Genomic DNA, 9,136 nt, shown 5'->3' with positions numbered 1-9,136 from the left:
AATTCCTCGGAAACAGATGTTTGTTTGAAGGACCTTAGCAGGCAAGTGACTCGGGTTTATGATGGATGCTTAAGGCTATTGAGGGTACGCCGTACGGAAGAGCGGACATCTGGCGTCCGTCTGGCCCGCGGTGTGTGACCTGGGCCAGGCAGAGAGTCGCCCGGCGTAACACTCAGGTTTAAATGTTACTTGAAACAGATCGAAACTCCGTCACGTGTTCAATTAGAAATAGTAAAATTCTGATTCGTGAAGAGACGCGAATATTTCCAATCTCGTTCCTTTCGATCCTCCGACCTGTTTGTCTTAAGCGCACAATCTCCGTTATACCACCTTTAAACAATGATTCTAGCAACTAGAATCATTCGATCGTTAGAATCATTCGCGTACTTATGAGACTAGCCCCTGCTTTCAGTTACCGATTAAAAAGACATACTATTGTTCGTTGCAAGTATCAGCTATCGTTCCTCAAAACTTGAGATTCTTTGAAATATTCCTACGCTAGAGATTCAACTGTACATAATTGTTCAAGGCTACAAGTTAGTTCGATCCTCGTGATACAATGGATAATAATTCGATCGTCTGGAAAATAATTCTGGACGAGAGAATTCTCATTTAACCCTTGACGGTCGATGATTTTGTAAATCACGTACGATATCGTAATCAGGAATGAATTCTTTTATATTTTTAATCTTGAAATTACACAGGGCCAATACATATTAAGCTGAATCGCAAATAAATATTAAGGGAGTCTTAAGGAGTTATAATATCGACATTTCTTATCAATACGATAGTGATATAATAATGTGATATAGTACAGAGTGTTTCGTAACTGATGATTCTTCGTATTTTCGAGAAAATAAATTTTGAATATGTTTCGTGAATGTCGTGTGAACACGAGTTGACAAAGCTTCAGAATTTCATTCTCTCGAACGTCGTACGAAAATCTCTCGTTCTATATTTTCAACAGATCCTTTCACATAGTATTATCCTGTACCACTGGTTATTAACCACATTAACTAACCACTGGTTATTAACCACATTAACTAACCACTGGTTATCACAGTATCAATTACCAGACACCCTGTATAATACAGAATATTACTTCAAATATCCGTATAATGAAGCATTTCATTTTCTATAATTAATTATAATTAAGTTCGGCTGTTAAGGGTTAATACATTGTAACATAAGTGATCGTTATCGTAGAACTCCTAATTATAGGATGGAGTTAGATTAGACGTATAATGATGAACGAGGATCATCGAGCATTAATGTATTTAATTATAGAGATATTTAGCAGTTTATTTTTGTTCGGGGGATTCGTCGATGTGTGTGCAAATAAAAAGTAGAATTGTTTCTTATATTAAGGTTTATGGAAGTTTTATTCGGTGAATCAATCTTATGGACGTGAGTGTATACGCGTATGTATACGTGAGTGATGATTATGAATACTATGAATAGGTTTCTTCAGATTGATTGCGTTGTTATTGGCACAACGACGAACACTGATCGTCATACGATGGCACGATTTGCTTACAATATTCTTTCCTTTCTTTTTTTCTTCTTCCTAAACCATAGAAACAGTCAATTAGAGTTATTTTTTTTTTTAAATGTACGCACAACTCGTTTTAGATAAATAAAAGTCCAGCAGTTGGTGCTGAAGAAATTATAACAATAATTTAAAAAGTCTTCAAGCTTGGATTTTATTAATATTGTACGTTATTTAAAATCGTACAAAAAAATATAACGAATAGATAAATAATCGTTAAAAATACGTGGATAATCGTTCAAAAGATATAAAACTGTTTCTTTTCACAAAGACAAATTATCTAAACGTACTATTTTTTTAAATAAGATTTTGTCCAATATATTCCAGTGAAAAATGTTAAAAACATTAAAGGAATCAAAAATTTAAATCTCCCTAATTTATTATTTACGTAATTAATAAATTACGTAATTATTAATTTACGTAACATTTTCGATATTATTCTACGTAATATCTTTGAATATCAAATTAGCACCAACCGCTGAACGATTCGAACGTGCGTAACGCAAGTGAAAATTAGCATTAAAATTATAAAAGCTCTTAAAAGATAATAATAAAAATTATATAGGAACACGATTTCTAAGCTCGCTCTTTTTATAATTAAGGCTTACAAATTCTTAAACGTAAACGGTAAAAATAAAAATTAATGTAGGAGAATAGAAAAATAATATGTTCCGATTTTTTCTCGTACAAAAATCGTCAGACTGATCCGCTTGTAATATTGTTACTTCTAAAAAAACACGAATCCTCCTTCGTGTTTTTTAATTGAATTATTATTAAAAATCAGATAATTATCGTTCACAGGAGTGATAGTGTTGATGTCCATTGAAGTGTGTCTTATGGTAGCAAGGCAACGACCAGAAATGTTGGTCCCTTCCGAATTCTTTGCCTTGCTTGATAGTCTGAGGAAGATTCTGGCCGACAGTTTCCGGCAGGAACAAAACCAGTGCAGCGCCAAAAAAGGACACCGTGCTGATAATGAGCATTGGAAATCCCTCCCAAATTGCAGCCTAATGAACAAATATTAATTTATATGAGCAAAGGTTAAATACCATGAAAATCTGGTCAAAGTATTTCTCATTTAAAAAGTTTCATTAGAAAGTTTCAACCAATATAGTTTCATATCTTAAGTTATTCCATCATTTTTTATTTTAAATTTCACTTTTTTGATTAAAGATCAGTTAAAGAAAAGCGTTGGTTGCAACTTCCAAAACGGGCTTTCTAGAAAGTGAGAAATATTTTGATCAGATTTTTATAATATTTAACTTCTTCAGGAAACAACTTGTTTTAAGGTAAGAAAAAAACTATTTTACATTTTCATGAGAAAATTTACATGAGAACTTTTTCATAATTTCTAATAGCGCTTATTGTATCTTTTGGAATAAATTAAAGAGAAGTTGAACGTGGATGTACTTAGCGGTGTTTCAAAAATGTTGTAACAACAATAGTAGTATAAATATTTATTTACCGAGTCAGTGATATATGGCGCCAAAGAGTGTGCAACTATTCCGAAAATATGAATGAAAGATACGCCCTGCGATCTGACTGGCGTGGGCAGAAGTTCTGCTGCATACTGAAGACCAACATTGGCTGCCATGTTCAGACAGAATCGCGACAATATTGACATTACTAATTTCGCGAGCACTGGGGAATAAATTAAAAAATACAAAATTAATCCTGGGTACACAATACTTGATTGTAAGTTTAATTAAAAATATAGTCCGATCGAAGCTTAATCAAAATCAAATTAAAATTTCACACAAAACTTTAAACTTCTATAAATCTCTAAATTCTAGAAAACCAACATATAGAAAATTATTGCTTCTAAAATGTGCACACCTCTTTCAATTTCGCCACTAAATTAATTCCTAATAATTCCTAAATTCTAGTTCCATCAAAATAATTATTTTCCAAGATTAATACCTTCGAAGTTGCCAAAATTCTTTTACATTCGTCATCAACTTAATTTCAGATTTTTCTCAATAATACGTCATTATAATCGTTTTAATTTTACTTTAATAAACAGATCGATATATTTACTGGAATGCAGCATAAGTTCAGCGATACTGAGTACACAGGTCATTGCCATCGTGAGAAATCCGCAGAGTCCACGACCCCATCGGTCGAGCAACAGGGCGAGTAATAATCCAGCTGGAAGTTCTGTGGCACAGGCGATCGAGAACGACACGAACACCGAGCTCTGGATAAGTTTTAATGAATACACGTGACCGTCGAACGAGATCAGGGTGAAACACCTACAAGATTGTATCGGTTATTTATGAAGGTTTTCTCGCAACATGAACTCGTATCTTATACTTGCCAGAATGCAACTAGAAGAATAGTGTTTCTCGCCAACCGTGGCGTTTTGAACAGATCGAGCAGCGTCGCTGATTCTTGAATTTTGTCCGGTGCCTCCATGTTACTCTGCAAGAATTTATTTCGAGAATAATTAACGAAAGATATAATACGAGTCGTGCCTTTAGCCCTTACACAGTTCAAAATTCATAACACACTGAAAAGAAATTTTATTTTCATTTTATTCGTCATTAATAGATAGCACGAGCAGTGGCACTTTGCATTCTGTTTTATGGAATTAGTCGGCATGGCTTTTGATATCGAGATTTATTAATATAATGGGTGGTTGGTTGATTAAATACTTTTCTGATCCGAAATACAGTCGGGAACAAAACTAAGTGGATTAGTGGAGAAAATGTAAAAATTCATTTCAATCATTTGCTGAACTATCTGCATATTATTAGAAGGAAATATAATAAATAAAACTCAAGTATATGAGGCTGATACTAATTTGATTATACTTTCTTCACATCTATTTCCATTAACTATAGCAGCTTATTTTTATCCCCGATTGTACTTGTAAATTGTAAATATTTTATAATTTCTATATAAATTCCCAGATTTACTTCAAATTTTGTACGAGATCGATATAATACCACAATGGAATCGCGACAGTCAAGTTTCATTTCATATTTCATTTTTCATCGCGTTTCATTTTTAAAACCTGTCTATGCATGTTAAAATACATTCGCGAGTCTGTGTGTTTTCGACGTGAATCAAATATATCTGTCAGCACAGATTCAAGTACTGTACCGTATGATTTCGCGTAAGCTTTCTAGAATTCTATTTGATCGAACTTACGACGAATATATCGCAAATACGCGAGTCTGGATTTCTGCGATTGATCCTAGCTGTTCTCCGTAGTTTCTCAACAACCTTGTCCATCATCCCGTTGGAAACGTACCAGCTTGAACAGAGCAAATACGAGTGATATGGATCGATAAGTAAATTTGCATAAATCTCAAAGCGCAAGTTGAGAATTCGAATAATCGAACGATTAGGAGTTTACTTACCGGGCGCTCTCGGGAAGAATCCACGGTGTGATAGCGACAGATAACAGCGGTATGGCAGTAACGTAAGTAAAATATCTCCAGTTCGCGATATAATAGGCTATCCATGGTAAAATTGTACTGGCCACTGCGAAGTATACGCCAAAGGCGATATTCACGACCAACGTCCGTTTCGAAACAGCCATATATTCGAGCACTGCGGGATAATTGATCGTCGATGACTCTCGGAATAACTGATTATTATATCAAGATACTTAACGACGATTATTCTTTATGTTGCAGTAATAGAACATGGAAGATCTATCGAGTGAAACCGGTTATTATTAATATGGAGCAATTGATGACGAGCCGAATGAACGATACCATCAACATAATTGTAGGATAATTGTAAGATTATAAATATAATTCCGATTTTAAATTAATCCGTTTACTCTGCAAACGTGAATGTTCCGAGTTTGAGCTGGTCCGTATAACAAAAAGCGCTACATAATGCACGTGTTTTGCTTCTAACGTATTTAAACGAATTACGTGTTGAAAATTTTGTGATAATTTTCATTTCGAACGAATATACAGAGTGGTTGGTAACTGGTGGTACAAGCGGAAAGGGGGTGATTCTACGCGAAAAAAGAAGTCGAAAATATAGAATAAAAATTTTTCGTTCGAGACTTTGTTTTCGAGAAAATCGACTTTGAATTTTCGCTCGATACGCGTGCACTTTATCGCGTCTCGTTATAACGGATCTCACTATAGATCGTTGTCTCGATGGAAGAATTAAAAAAGAAAATTTGTATTCTATATTTTCGACTTCTTTCCGCTTGTACCACCAGTTACCAACCACCTTGTATAACTCGATTTAAGAATATCAAGATATAACTATCCTCGACGACATGAAAATCGATGAAACGATCTTTAACAATAACAAAATCAATATATTCATCTCTGGTGGTGGCAAAAGCTCTTGAATCAAGAACTCGAACCGTATAGTTCAATCGAGTACAGCAACGTCAAAATTATCTTCGAGGAACAATTCATCAAAAATTTCTCACGCAACATCATCTTTCACGTAATAGAAACATTGACTTCATACTAACGTTATCTCTCGCGTGACTGAAACATTGGCTTATCGGTCGAACCTCTCGCACTTTCTACTTCGTAGAAGGCTTACCGATAATCAGAGGAATGTTGATACAGTTATCGAACGCCAGTCCAGTGAGAAACCTACAGACGGCGAATGACCAAAAACTATTTGCGCTGGCAGTGAAAATGGAGGCAAAAAGGGCGATACCATTGCAGAACATTAAAGCTGGGATACGACCCTTGTGATCGGCGATCCAACCGACTAGAAAACCACCGATGATGGATCCGCAGAAGAAGATGGCCTGCGCCGTTGATACGAGGTATTCTCGGTCGCATACCCAATCTAGCTAATCACCAAGGTTAAGAGTTAGTCAGCGAAAAACCAGATTCATATTTTTCAGAATATAATTTTAATCCTGCTGCGGTCTTCGATTCTGCTCGCAGTTCGATGAATGAAAGAGTTCTTTATGCTCTGAAAAAAACGTTCGCGTAAAATCGGAACGAGGAATTATCCGTACTAACAATTATCGTCTTATACTTTCTTTAAACTTAAGAAATTTACTATAACAAGGTTAGAGTAGATTGGAAATGACCCAAAGAACGCAGCAGAAGTGTAAGAATTTCGAAGCATGCGATTCAGACAACGATGTGAATACTTCACCTCAGTTCCTATACTAGGATATGGAATCTGCGTAAAATTATACTCTCATTGAGTACATTTTATCGTTTTGTTTGTTTGGAAGCCCGATGAGCTCAGGCTCTTATCGCTCTTCAACAGCTCTGTGAAGTTTACGTCCTTCCGTTGACATTGTTCGTAATAAGGATAAACGTTCGTCACTGGAATTGCTATCTTAATCCTAAACACCCCATACGATAGATGATTGATCATTTTAATTATTAAAATAAGAACCAAAGTCCAGACAGAGTAATCCAAAAATATCTTGTATCTTATCGTGAAATTTTTCTACAATATTTTCTAATAATTTTCGAAATGTTCGAAAATTCGAGAAATTCCAGAAGTCACAATATTTTAAAGTCACTTTCTACGAACAATCAAAAATATCGTTCAAAGTTTAAAGGAGCTTTCGTTGCTACGTATATCTCCTTTTCTTTCTTTCCTTCATTATACATACTTACCTCTCTTCTTCGGTGAAATTCGAGTTTACTAATTCGTCTATCCTGCACCAGTGTTCCGTGGGAATAATCGTAATGAAAAATTGCGAGAAATACAGAAACGCGTACGTCGCGCCATAAGGTAGTAACGACAATAACAACAGCCATTGATATCTCCCGTAGTCACCGACATACGGCAGAACATCATCGAAACTTTCCAATCTTGGTCTCAATCGAGTCGCTTCAGTGGGCATTATAGAGTTACTCTTCTCGTCCTTCATTTCGCTGAAACAGAATCCATCCTTGATTTCCAGGCGTAACAGTATAAAAGTCGTATAACAAAGTTTTCAGTCTTCTAGTCTTTGAAATAAATGTCATTCGGCAGTTCCTTTGATGTTTCACATTCTGTGATTCCAATTACAATGCTCCTTTCCTCTCCCACAAACAGGAAATTATTTTCTGACAGAACGCAGGAACAATCTTACCCGTCATTCACGTTTTCCCCTTCCATAGTTCGAGCAGCAAAGTCTCAATTATGATTTTAGATTTTGAAAGGCAACGGAGATGAAAGAGGAGACCCGATATGCTGATCGAAAGACGTTCGGAAATGAACTGAAAGAACGAGCGAAGTCCGGCAACTGTTCGCTTTGTTTTCGATTCGGTTAAACGTTAAATTAAGTGTAAGTGTTTGCTCGAGTGCCGGCCAATTACTGTGCCGGGAGTCAAGTGAATCGTGACACGCGACTCGTTCAAATTGAATTGCATACGAACCACGCTCGCGAGATCATCTTTAAAAAGGGCTGATTCGGTATACGCGGCGATGTCAACGTGATATCTACATGTCTGAGGAAAGTTTCGACGAAAGAAATAGCCTCGAGTACTGGTTAATGGTGTTCGAGTTATCGTTTGGATATCGATATTATAGATTTGCAAATGAGATAGAAGAACCGAAGGAAAGTTTGTTGACTCTGTCATATTTAATTAAATGCAGGAGAAAAATTGAATGGAATAATTTTCTGATTAATATTGTTTGTTTATTACTCGTAATTCTCTTACCCGGCGACTTAAGGGTGACTTCCGGTTACAGTGCTTAACTAAACTAAGTTTTCGATCAATATATTGAACTCTATTGGAAAATAACCGAGAAAATTTTAAGCCATCGAAGGCTAAGAATAAATGAAATAATTGAAGGTTTTTCAAACCTGTTTTAACACTAATATCAGGGATATAAGAAGATGGTACTTCTGATGTATCAACGCAATTATTTGATTATTTACCATTCGTTAAAACAGACGGTCTTAGGGACTGAGGTGGTTAATTAGATATTGAAAAATTAAAAGAACGATTTCCAAGTTAAAAGTAAAATAATATATCGATCTTTCGCAAAATTTTTATATCAAATTGTTCATTTTCGTATCAGATAGAGCAAAAGGTTAAACTGATATGTTTACTTGAAAATGGATTCAGGGAAATTAATCATTTGCCAATTAAATTTAAGCGAATACGTGAAACAATATTATCATATAGAATAAACACGGAAACGAAACAGCTGACAGAAAAACCATCGATTTCGAGACATCGATTAGAATGACTAGTGTCATTGTCAGGAGCGAGAAAGTGGTCGAGTGCTCGAAATAACTGACCTGTTTGGAAAATACGACAACGAGAAACGTTCGTGTCTACGAGCCATCGTGTTTACATAATAAATACTTGCGTGTGTACGTCTACACAAATGGCGACATTTTTAAAATCAAAAATAGAGTATATTACCCTTGATCGTCCAAACGAAACAATTGCTTATAATTACAAGACATTTGATACAGGACTTTGAGAAATCAATATGCTACAATTTGTTGGAAACATTTAGCTTGCACATAAATCACATATGAGCCAAACTCACGCGACTGATAACGTTACATTGCACTGAAACTGAGGACTCGATCGATTCTCAAAATTCCAAATACAATCTTTTAAATTAATTTTCACTCATTATCAAGAATCCAATCAAAATTTCTTTTTCCTAATTTATTAGTAA

General features: G+C 35.3%; 1 pseudogene; it reads right to left on the bottom strand.

The window, feature by feature from the left end:
* Positions 1 to 2,270: 2,270 nt before the first annotated feature.
* LOC117240835 lies at positions 2,271 to 8,094 on the bottom strand (annotated as a pseudogene).
* Positions 8,095 to 9,136: the final 1,042 nt, after the last annotated feature.

The sequence above is a fragment of the Bombus vosnesenskii genome, unplaced genomic scaffold (genome assembly GCF_011952255.1).
Source record: "Bombus vosnesenskii isolate JDL3184/JDL3185 unplaced genomic scaffold, Bvos_JDL3184-5_v1.1 scf7180000014975, whole genome shotgun sequence".
NCBI classification, from domain to species: Eukaryota; Metazoa; Arthropoda; class Insecta; order Hymenoptera; family Apidae; genus Bombus; species Bombus vosnesenskii.
The sequence above is the reverse complement of the archived record's forward strand: the minus strand, read 5'-3'. Positions and strand labels throughout refer to the sequence as shown.